This window comes from Symphalangus syndactylus, chromosome 11 (genome assembly GCF_028878055.3).
Source record: "Symphalangus syndactylus isolate Jambi chromosome 11, NHGRI_mSymSyn1-v2.1_pri, whole genome shotgun sequence".
Taxonomy (NCBI): Eukaryota; Metazoa; Chordata; class Mammalia; order Primates; family Hylobatidae; genus Symphalangus; species Symphalangus syndactylus.
In genome coordinates, this window is record NC_072433.2 from 70,456,985 (window position 1) to 70,469,380 (window position 12,396).

At 39.8% G+C, this 12,396-nt stretch overlaps 1 long non-coding RNA gene across 2 annotated transcripts in view; it reads right to left on the reverse strand.

The window, feature by feature from the left end:
* Positions 1 to 3,161: 3,161 nt before the first annotated feature.
* Positions 3,162 to 12,396, reverse strand: part of LOC134731793 (uncharacterized) — a 56,449-nt gene continuing 47,214 nt past the window's right edge. Inside the window, exons 2-3 of one of the 2 annotated variants that reach the window (XR_010114381.1) lie at positions 10,718 to 10,869; positions 3,162 to 3,684 (exon numbers count right to left, since the gene is read on the reverse strand). This is a non-coding gene — a long non-coding RNA (uncharacterized lncRNA). Of the gene's footprint in view, positions 3,685 to 9,141; positions 9,725 to 10,717; positions 10,870 to 12,396 lie in introns of those variants that run through there. The other variant, XR_010114380.1, reaches the window with a different exon arrangement.

Here is a 12,396-nt window from a genome sequence, read left to right on the forward strand (position 1 = left end):
GAAATACATGGTTTCTAGAGGGACTGAACAAGCTACCTGGCCATATTTGCACCATGAATGAGATGGATGAATGGACTTGATGCACTGTGTGGACAATTTTTTGCTGCTGAGGCACTAACGAAACAAGCCCGACTGTTCTTCAGGCACATAAGAGATAGGGATGCAAGCCCACAAACTTTCATAAACCATCATCTCATGATTGAAATTTTAAACCTATAGTTATACAGAGAAAATCTGTATATGATAAGGAATATCATTAATATCATTGTCTTCCTAGGACCAAGAATAACATTTTGGTTAAAGTGACAAAACCATTAAGTCAAATACAAGATACATTCTCTGTACTTTTCTTCTGAAAGCCTCATGGGATCTAGAATGAGTTTTCAATTCCATTGCTCATAGTTATACATACATAGTTGAAGACAAGATGTCTAGTTTTTATTCTTTCTGATTAATTGCCAGATTTGACTCTAGCCAGCTATGTGACTACCCTGTGAAAGGGACCAGATGTATCTGTCTTGTTATTTAAGGGAGGTTTTATATGATCTGACCGAATTGCACAGCCTGAATGTTTCCATGTTCCCATAAGAGTGATGAATGAATAAACAACTGAAAACACTAAGCTAGCCATTAATTTATCTTGGGGACCACCACAAAATATAGTAAAAATAAAAATAGATATGGTGCTTTGTGACTTGACAGCAACTGACTTATGAAAAGTTTCACCCTATATAATTGAGACAGTTGAATTCACTAACTTGTGACTCCAGGTTGTATTCAAGTATGGTTTTCTATTTTTCTTCTGATTGTTGGACAAACTATGTGTTTCTCAAAGGAACAGTATTAGTCTTTTTGGTCCCTGGGTTCAGAGGCCACATTTGTGGCTTGTCAACATTTTGCCAAAAGCTTTGTTAAAATAAAACAGGCCATTATCTAATCGGTGTGGAAACTCTGGGGGTGGTAAGAAGGAGAATTTTCTTACTGGGGATAAACTAATTTTGCTTTGGTTTCAATAGAGTATTCATTTCTTATTTGACTCATGAACAATTCAATGTACAGCCTACTCAGCTTGGGATAATGTTTAATTTTAGGGTATTGTTAATAACAAATAATAATTCTTTGAACATAGTCTATTATATTTTTAAAGAACTCATTATATTTAAATAAATTGTCTTTATTTTCAGTTTTTATTTACCAAGAAATATAATAATGGTCAAAAGGACCCTCATTCAATCCTAAACCGAAGTAAATAATGTTTTCTGAGGGTAATCAATGATGTGGGGAGTCCACAGGCTACTATTTAATGTGCCAATGGAAACAACTCATTCTTCCTCATCATTTCTTCGCATTAACTATCACCTCCTCTTCGCATTTATGGCTCACATTTGGTGCGTGACTTGGGTTCAGGTGATGGAAGTCATCTTTAACTAATTAAATTCTCTCCTCCTGAGAGCAGAATCTCAACAAAGTGCTCACTGAGACCTGCCCTGACAAATCTCCCAGGAAAGGCAGTGTGACGTGGAGCAAGGAACACCACAGTAGGATTCCAAAGGGCAACTTGTTTGTCTTAGCTCTTTTACTGGTCATATGATCATGTACGCATCTCCTTCCTCGTAGAGTGATGATAATACACATGCCCCGCCAAGAGCACAGGCCAATGTGTGGCGTATATCAGATCAAGAATCTGCAAGTACTTTGTAGATCATAATGTGCTGGGCAAATATAAGATACTACTGGTATTTGATTCCATGTAGGCCCTGGCCTAACCTAGCTGAGTCTCTCTTTTCTGCCTACCCAAGTATCTGGTCTCTTACCATGAATGGAACTGCTGGAGCCCCATCCTTGGTAGCCAGAAGGCAGAGTCATCCTCTGTTGGATGTTTCATTCAAACAGCTGTTTCACTCACACAGCTCATTTCTCCCACCTCCTCCAGCTCCCATCTGCTTTGCACAGAAACCACGACTCTCGGGATGTGACCCAGTTGCCTCACCACACACAGAGCCTTCCTCCCAGAGCACACACACCCAGAACACGGGAGAGTCACTTTGCTGCCCCTAAGCTCATGACCAACACATCTCATTATCCACATGGTACATCCACGGTTTGCTCTTCGCCACTGCTTCCATCTCCCGGTTGCCACTTAAGAGTGTTCCTACTTCTTGGAAGTGTCAGTGTAATTTCCTTCTCATTATTGGTGTTCTCAGGTGTAATTTATTCACTAGGACTCAATGTAAATTCTAGCACTTCTAACAATATTATTTACAAATTAGAAATTGGTGTTACTAATGTTGGAAAATGATTGAGTCAATTTTTTCACACTGCTCAGTCCTCAGCAAGCCCTAAACGTGAAAGGGAATTGCAGGCAGACCTATGTGAGTCCTGAATGCAGAAATAAGTTATGTGACAAAGCCAGCAGGCAAGTGATATGTTTTTGGTTGGGGCAGGATGACAGAGGTTGGTGATAGTACCAGTGGCTTTTTGATTTGGGTTGGGAGAGCACCTGTGGTTGGTGGGGTGGGGGCAGCTTCCTCACTGTGGCAGAGAAGACTTGGGTAAAGCAGGTCCTTTTCCAGGGTGGTCTTCTAGTGAGGCTAGGAGCTGGGTGTTACTCCTGGAAGCTCATTCCCCTTCTGCTGAGCCTAAAGAGGTGAGCCTGTGTTGTGTGGGAAAGACTGTATGTTTGGGGCGGGTGGAGAGTGGAGGAGGAGGTTCTCCCTTCTGTGCTTCTGAGGGATCATCATTCGCCTCACAGAGCAGGAGCTAGGGCTCAGCTCTACCCTTCAGCTTCTCTGTAGCAAGCTGCCAAGCCGCCAAACAGTTCCAGAAGTAGCTTGCTTGTTTCCTCCCCACATGCAGATCCATGAGTATCTGTAAGCTCCTTGATGGCCAGGTCTTCCACATATTTGTAGCCTTAACAGTCTTGAACAGTGTCCCAGCATGGGAAGGTGTTTAATAAATGTTCAGTTCCTGGCTAACCTATGTAAACATGAGCTTGTGTGTGTGTCTGGGTCAGAATTTCTTCTAAATCTCGGTGTTTTTCTTTAATTAATTATGCTTTAAGCTTACACACATCATGGTTTGCCAGTGACCTAAGCAGGTTGCACAATTATCATGCATTAGGATTTCCTGACTCCTACATATATAAAAAATAAATAATATGAAAGATTGAAAAAATCTTTTAATACTATTATGCAGTTGAAACAGCAAACATGTATATAGGGTTACTTTGAGAGAGGCACTCTTCTACGGGCTTTATATGCATTAACTCATTTAATCTTCACATTGCTCCCATTTTACTAATGAGAAAATTGAGACATAGAAGGATTCAGTAATTTACCTAAGGTCACACAGCTAGTCAATAGTAGAGTTGGTATTTAAACTCAGGCAGTCAGACTCTAGAGTCTGTGTTCCTAACCCCTAGGCAGACTCCATTTTACATTTCACTGAAGACACAGTGAGGATACATTGATTTTATAGTAAGTGAAATAGCTAGGGCTCAACATAGGTGCACTCTAAATTCTGTGGTACTTATCTGTAATAACTGGTATTTGTATAGCACCTCACATTTTCTAATACCTTTCATGATAGTATTACTTTATTGGTATCCTTTGTTTGCATGTTGCTATAGGTGTGTGATACTTTAGGAGATCCGTTATCCCATCTAATCTTCCCATTAGTCCTGTCCTATAAAATAGAGATGAATTGTTATTTAAGGATATAAGTAACATTTAAAAATCAAATAATACCAGCAAATGCTAAAAAAATCAAATAATATAGCGCTAATATTGAAAAGCAAATCTATTACTCCCTCCCTCAACTCAGTCTTGCTTCCCAAAAGCAACTTACTTTAAATTTGTTTTTAGTTTTTCAGCTGGTTACATTTAAATTCTAAAGTAGAGATTTTTAAATCTATTCTTAACTTAAAATGTTCAGACATGATCCATTGGCTGCCTGCTACAAAGAATGAAAATTCAGCTCACTGCCAACATCTTCTTTTCCTTCCAATGTTTATTACTTATATTAGAACTTTAATTTTTTTGAGGATGGATTATCTTTGTAACTTTAAATTCTATATATTTCTAATTTTTTTGGTTCAACTGTATCTGGAACCCCATTCTAAATAAGGAAGGATTTTAGTACACTGCACTTTCACTTTATCTTACCACTTTCTCTCACCACTTTCTCTCTCCCACTTTCTGCTGACTGTATCTTGAATAGCATGAACGTTGCTGCTATTTATACTATGTAATATGTTGTGTAATTAGAATTAAGGCCTCTGTGCTTTGTCCATAAATTGACTATAAAATTTAGAAGTCAAGAAATGGCCTACACATTATGACAGTATTGGTACTTTTTAGTATACAGCCTAAGAATTACACTTTCTTTTCAGCATGTTCAAATCATGACTATTGATTGACTTACTTAAAAGAGACTGTTTTGGGATCAAGATCAACTAGATTCTCAATCACTAAATAATCATGTCATATTTAAGGCCTCATTTTTGGAATAAGAGCATTGGTTTGCCCTGGGTTCCTTCAACTTTCCTTATCAAGCTTATTCAGTCTTTCAACCATGATGGATAAAGCTTCCCCTACCTGGCCGTGCACGGTGACTCACGCCTGTAATCCCAGCACTTTGGGAGGCCGAGGTGGGCAGATCACAAGGTCAGGAGATCAAGACCATCCTGGCTAATACGGAGAAACTCTGTCCCTACTAAAAATACAAAAAAAAAATTAGCCGGGCGTGGTGGCGGGCACCTGTAATCCCAGCTACTCGGGAGGCTGAGGCAGGAAAATGGTGTGAACCCAGGAGGCGGAGCTTGCAGTGAGCCAAGATCGTGCCACTGCACTCCAGCCTGGGCGACAGAGCAAGACTTCATCTCAAAAACAAAACAAAACAAAAAGCTTCTTCTACCTTTTCCACCTCCTGGGATCATTATCCCCTTGTTACAATCTGGACCAGGGCTCTGAAGATCAGTAGCAGACCTTCTATCCTTGGTCTCCTCTTTTTCGTTCTCCCAGGTTGAAACTGTTTCCTGGATTCTATGTCCTTTCCTTAATCATCAATCCCATGTATGTTTGAGTACAGTCTTAAATATTGCAGGTTAATAGTCTTAGACCTTAATATTGAATACAGTGAGTTCTAAATTTCTCTTCAAAGAATCAGTAAGTCAGTATGTTCAGTTCTTTGTACTCCATTTTAAAGTTTAACTTCCTTGTTCTTCTCACCCTTAGTTTCAGTAAACAACCTTTTCTACCATTTCTAATCAGTAGTTCACATCTGTTACCCTCGTCACCTCCTCTGTCCTGAGTCACCCCTGGTCACCTGCTCTGACCTGAATCACCTGTTCTGTAACCGCCCTTCCCACCAAACTACTCACTCTGCAACTCCAACTCCTACCCCTCTCTCTTTAAAATACCCAATCGGAATTAGCTTAGACTGTGCAGTCCAATCCTAGCCAGTAGGGGAATGACACAGCAGTAGGGGCTACCTGCATCAGGAATGAAAACCTCTTCCCCTCCCTTGTTCAGGTGTGCTCTCGCCATTGCTCCATCCATGAGTCATACCCTTATATAGACGTAAAATTGCCTTGCTGAGAAAATTAAATTTATTTTTGAGTGCTATTTCTTTTGTGGCATTGAGAATTTATTTATAACATTAATGTTTCATGTTTCTAAGTGTATTAACTTTTCTTTCATGTATTTTCTATTATGACTGTGCAGAGAATTCTAGGTTGGAAACTATTTTCCTTCAAAATCTTGAAGGAATTGCTACACTGTCTTCTAGTATCCAGTCCTTGCTGTTGAGATGTTTAAGACTAGTCTAATCTTTGTTTATTGATAGGAGACATGCTTTATCTTCAAAAATGTGTAGAATGCTTGGTGTTCTGAAATCCTACCACATAATAGTAATTGTTAAAACACAGACACGCACACATTTTTTTCTGAAGATCTTTTTAGTTAGATATTAAACCTCCTAGATTGGTCTTTTATGTCTCTTAGTTTTACCTCATCTTTTCTTTTACTCTATTTTCTTTGAGATTATTTTACTTTCATCTTCCAGTCCTCTAAGTCCTATTGAATCTTTCTTTTCTTTTCTTTTTTTGAGACAGGGTCTCACTCTGTTGCTCAGGCACTATCTTGGCTCACTGCAGCTTCTGCCTCCCGGGTTCAAGGGATTCCCCTGTCTCAGCCTCCCAGGTTCAAGGGATTCTCCTGCCTCAGCCTCCCAAGTGGCTGGTACTACAGGTGCACACCACTGCACCTGGCTAATTTTTGTATTTTGGGTAGATACAAGGTTTCACCGTGTTGTCCAGGCTGGTCTTGAACTCCTGAGCTCAAGTAATCTGCCTGCCTCAGCCTCCCAAAGTGCTGGGATTACAGGTGTGAGCCACTGTGCCTGGCCCTATTGAACTTTTCTATTTTAGCTGTCATGTTTTGAATCTCTAAAGTCTCTTTATTATAGCTGAACTGTTATTTTTTCATTGCATTCTATTCTTATTACATGAATGTAATGATTTCTCAGGACGTGACTAGGATACCAATTAAAATTGACAGATAATTAGAGAGCAAACTCTGGGGCCAAGCTGACCCAGACAGAATCTTGGGTTCCACCACTTAGCTATATGCAACTGGGTAACTGTGGAAACAAAAGCGGCTCTATTTTCATGCTAATCTGCCATGTTGATTTCTGATTAGCTCCAGTCTCAAGAATGCTTCTTGATTCCTGCTTTATTTACTGTCCTTAGTGTAAGAACTTGTCAACCTTGACGTTGTTGCAGAAATTATAGGCTATGATGCATATAGTATTCTTGCCTCTTCTGGAGGGTGCCTTTGTGTTGCTGGAGCACATACACCCTTTCCCTATGGTCTATAAGCCTTGGATCTGGGGAGTAACAATGTGGAGATCTACCTGCCTTGCTGCTGCTCAAGACCCCATTTCTGTCTGCAAGTTCCCTCGATGAAACACCCTTTATCGGCAAACTGAATTTGTCTGCATGGTTCTTTGGTCTCTCAGCTCTTGCAGCATTTGGGGACTGCTTCCCATATACAGCCCTTTCACACAGCAGTAACGCACCCCGCCTCCCTGTGCTTCAGTTTTCTTATTTGTTAAATGGAGATGGTAAAAATTCATATTTTGTAAGATAGTTCTCAGGAATAAATGAGTTAATAGATATAAAGCTCTTGGAATAATGCCTGACTTCAAATAAGTGCAATATAAATGCTATTATTATAAAGTTACCTTCTGTTTTCTGCAGAGTTGGTTTTTCTGTTTTATTATTTTGGTCGTTTACTTTGTGCTTTTGGTTTTCATATATATATTATATATCATATATATATATTTGTTATCCAATCACTTTTAAGAATAAAGAATGGGTCTCACTATTCTAGGTAATTTGTGTAGGGTTCCTCTGCTGTTGTGTGAATAGGTCTTTTCTCAAAATCTCCCCTTCACTGCTTTGAAATTCGACTGGCAGTTTTACGTATGTAGGCAAGGGCTTGTTAAATGACCTGCTTTGTTTCAACATGAGTGATATGGATATCAGCTGACAGGTTGCAGTTTCCCTAAATGCTAAAACAAAGAGGTTTTAAACCTCTATACCCCCAATAAAAGCCTAAACAGTTCAGCCACTTTATTTATCAAGGAGATTCCACCTGCTGGTGTAGGGAAAGAGGGATGAGAGGCATTGGGCAGCAATTTGGTTCAAAGACCTCTGGATAATCTTCCCATTTGCTCGACTTCAGTTGCCAACTTCAGTTGGTGTCTCATTTGCCAACTTCAGTTGGTACCTCCAGTGAGAATACTGACTTTCACCTCCACCTCCACTGCAGTCTGCTCTTGGTGAATTTGCATCTTCACTTGCTCTGCTCCATTTCATATTTCAATAGGTTTTTATTCTCTTTCTGTATTTCAAAAATGTGTTCGAATCTCTGTTCAGATGTTAACTCTCTCCAATTATCTTCTTTGTTAATGAAATTCATTTTTTGTTACTTTTATATATCTTAAAATCACTAGGATTTCCAGCGAGTCCTGAGATTGATGGGAAGTTTGTTGCTCATTCTGCTGTCTTGATCCGGAACTGACATCACAAATTTTATTGTTGAGATCACTGTAGATTACCAGTTAATGACTCATCCCCCACCCTGCCCCACCCCGCTTCTTGATTCTGGAGCAATTGACAACAAAGCTAAAAGGCCTATGTCTCAAAAAAAAAGAAAAAAAAAAAAAAAGACCACACATAAACAGTGACAATTGATGCATTATCTCTTCCAAAAACAGAAACCATGACTAATAGATGTTTGACTCTAGTTGCTTCAATCAGTTAAGTCATTCCTTCTTCCTAGGAGAAGGAGAACTAAGAAGTAAAGAGAATAGCTGGTGCTTGATCCCTGTCTTAACCCATTTGGGGTGCTGTAAAGGGATGCCTGAGGCTGGACAGTTCATAGAGAAAAGAGGCTTAATTGGCTCATAGTTATGCAGGTTGTACAAAAAGCATGGCACCAGCATCTGCTTAGCTTCTGGTGAGGACTTTTGTGCTGCATCAAAACATGGCCTAGGAAGTCAAAGGGGAAGCAGGCATGTATGAAGTGGGACCAAACAGGAAGCGGAACCTCTCTTTATAACAACCCATGCTGGAGGGAAATAACCCATTCCCATGAGGACTAATTCTGTCTAGCCAGAAGGAGAACGCACACTCATTACCTGGAGGATAGCAACAAGCCTTTCATGAAGAATCCGCCCCCAGGACCCAAATACCTTCCACTAGGCCCAACCACACCACCACAAATTGGGGATCAAATTTCAACACGAGCTTTGGGTGAGGACAAACAAATAACCAAATCATAGCAGTCCCAAAGACTTGCCTGTGAGGTGAGAAGTATTAGTAAGTTCCTGTTTTTGAGCTGAGTAGGAATACAGAGTGTAGAATGGTAGAGATATCCTTTTCCATTTATTTTACAGCTAAAGTACCTGAAACTTTGGAGGTTAAATGACTGGCTCAAGGGTACGGAATTGATAAATGATAAAGTTGGATTCTTAGATTTCTAACTTGGAGCACTTTAATTCTTCAATGCTGCATCCCTGCTCTATGTTATGGTACTATGACCTCAAACATCAAAACACTAAATCTTCAAAGATGTATTTAATGAAGTTAAAAATATGTATTAATATTTAGAACTATCTTTTCTCACATGATCACAATACTGTAATTCCTAAGGCAAGAAAGGGAACTAATATAGTTTAGAAATTCCAAAAAATATACTGGAAGCAAAAACATGTTCAAGTTCTCACTAATCTACAACATCTTATTAACCAGAATTTCTGTGCCCTTTCCCTCACTTTTCAGGCTTTCTGGCATATAGTTTTCTAACACAGAAAATATTTTTATTTTCTGAATTTCTCATTTCAGTCTTTGAGTTTCTTAGGAAATAGTTGACTCCATTCCTGTAAGTGCCCAGTAGTAAATCACAAGTGTCTGTATTTCTTAGTGCCAGAAAAAGCACAAAACAAAAAGGCTCCCTGAGGAGACATACGTGTTGTGAGCTTCCATGACCTGCAGATGGACGGAATTTGGTGAAAGTCCATTTTACATATGGATGGCTCCTAACATGGCTCGTCTCACAAAATAGCTGGTGATGACATTTGGCCATTTTCATGAAGCATCTCATTTTTTCCTCTGCTCAGCTTGAGATTGGTTCCTGAATTACAATCTCTGGCAGCACAGCTGAAACAGGAAACATTAAGTTGCTGGCACAGAGAAACCCCTTTCCTTTACCCTGAGATTCCATTAAAGCATCTCAGCTAAAGGTTTTTATAATAGGTATTTCCACGTATTTGAGAAAAAGGAAACAACTAGCTGAAATAAAACTTTCTGATGTTTTGTCCTTCATAACAAAAAAAAAAAAATGATAAAGAGAACATCCTATCCAGGTAATTTAGCTAATTCAAAACCATATTTGTGACCTGACCATCTGAATAGTTTAGAAACAGTCTTTTTCCATCATTTCAATATCCATAGAGGACCTCCGATGTCTTATGTAGTGGATGACCAGGGCTGAGAGCCTACTTTTAAGGAGCTCATAAGTCTGGAGAGGGAGATAGAAGAATGAACTATTAAGTACAATATTATATATTCCACACATGCTAGGACGTGCTTTAGGCAAGTATAGGAATACAGGATAATGAAGAGCAGCAGCTTATCTATCCAGTGCAAAGGGTAGGGGTGGCATGAGAGATGATCATGATCTTTGAACTTAACCCTAATTTAAAAAAAAAGACAGACTTTCCAAAAAGACAAGATAAGGAAGAGTATCCTAGGCAGAAGGAGTGGAATATTTAGATAAGGAGGCACGAAAGAGGAAAGTGTGCTCTGGGCACAAAGCCTTTAGAGCTAGAGCAGAGCATGAGGTGAAGGGAACGTAGATGACACCAGAGAATGGAAAAATGGCGTTGTTGACAAGGCAATCGTTTGAAGTTTGTCCTCCAGACCCATCTCTCCCAGTATCTGTGAGTTTCTTACATGCTTTTGCAGACTGGAATTTCTGGTGGTGCAGTAGAATAAACTTGCATCTGTAGTTACTGCAGAACTTTTTCAGTCATGGTTTGAGCACAACTGCATCCTGCCCTGATCATGTGAAGAAGGAAAAATTCCCTCATGTTCCATGGACACATGCTTTCCTTAGCCCAGCCTGGCACTTCTCTGAGTGACTCCACTTACCTGCAGCAACCTGCACTGCCGCTGCTCCATCCATCTCAGGATCACCTCCATTCCGTGTTTCGTGTGAGAGGTGGCTCTGTCAGACGATTAGCCTCCGCTGGAGCTAACGAAACTACATACGTACACATTGCCCCAAATGTGGCAATACGCCTCTGAAATGACAAATTCAGAAAATAATCCGTTGAAATTAAGTGGATGGTGACAAGAAAACATTTGTGCATTAGAAACTTAATTCTGAAGGATGAATTATCTACCTACATCATGGTCAGAACTTTAGGTAGTATCTATGGGATGAAAATGCACACATTTAAATTTATAGAAATACATAATTTTAGAAAGCAGTATAGCATTGAGGTTAAGACCCTAGGCTCTGGAGCAAATCAGCCTGGATCTGAATCATTGATCTCCCACTAGCCTATTTTTATAACATTATATAGAGAATTATAAAACATCTCTGTGCTTCTGTTTCTTTATCTCTAAGTGGGGGTTATAATAGCACTTGTTTATTGGAGTTGTTGTGAGGATTAAATGTAATAGTACGTATAAAGCAATTAGAATAATATCTGGCACAGAATTTATGCTTAGTAAAAGTTAGCTGTTACAATAAGATAAATTGATAGGATAAAGGAAGAAGGAAAAGAGGAGACATAGGGTAACTTGAACAATGGGATTGATAATTGATTGTACGGAAGGAATCTAGAAGGAGGTAAAAGCAAGAATCTAGAAGGAAAGAATCTAGAAGGAGGTAAAAATTGGGGGAAGATCATGAAAGAAGAAAGAATTTCAGTATTTGAGGTGTTAAATGTGAAGAGGTTGTGATATACATAAAGTGAGATGCCAAGTAGTCAGGTGGGTATATGTAAGTTTGAGGCTTATATGAAAGATGGGTCTGAGGATATAAATTTTGGGAACTCCAGTTTACGGGTGAAAGTCGGGGTCATTAGGGTATAGGAGACTGCCAGTGAGAGAGTGAGGAGAAAACCCAATTTATCCTTAAGATAATTGCTTAAAATATTCAGATAATTTCCTCTTTTTTCCTCTTTAAGTTAATGCGGTTTTATTTTTCTGATAATGCAAGTAATACATGTTTTCTGCATAAAATTCTGGCTGATCTTAATGGTCGTTTTTAAAAAATTGTGATTCTTCCCCACGAGTTAGCCTTTGCTTGAGGAGAAAATCTTCTTGAGTTACCCCACATTGAATGGACTTTCACCACAAGACAAAATGCAAAAATACCTCCTGCTCTGTTGTCTTCAGTGAAGGCCAAACAAAAGTAATCAGCTGGAGTTCTCCCCTCCTTAGATGAAAGCCCAGCTGTGTCCTGTCCAGACAGGGAGCTTGGAGCCAAGCGGCGGGGGGATAGGCCACTTACTCTGTGATGGAGGATAAATAGTGGGGCCCTTTGTGCTGCTGGCACGTTGGCAGGGCAGGCTGGTATTAGAGGAGAAAGCCTATGATTACTTCAAATACAGACATTTTCCCTCCAGTGGTGTTACTGTGCAGCCTGGAAGTTAAACTGCAAAGTGACCACCAGGGCACTTCCACGGCTCCAATGCAGCAGCCCCTGGTGAGAAGGAGGGCTACCGCCTGCCTAGGGGTGCTGAGGCCTAGGACCTGTGGCCCCTTCGGAGGGAAGTGGATTCAGAAAGGCTTTCCACAGTGAACCCCTGCAAGCCTTA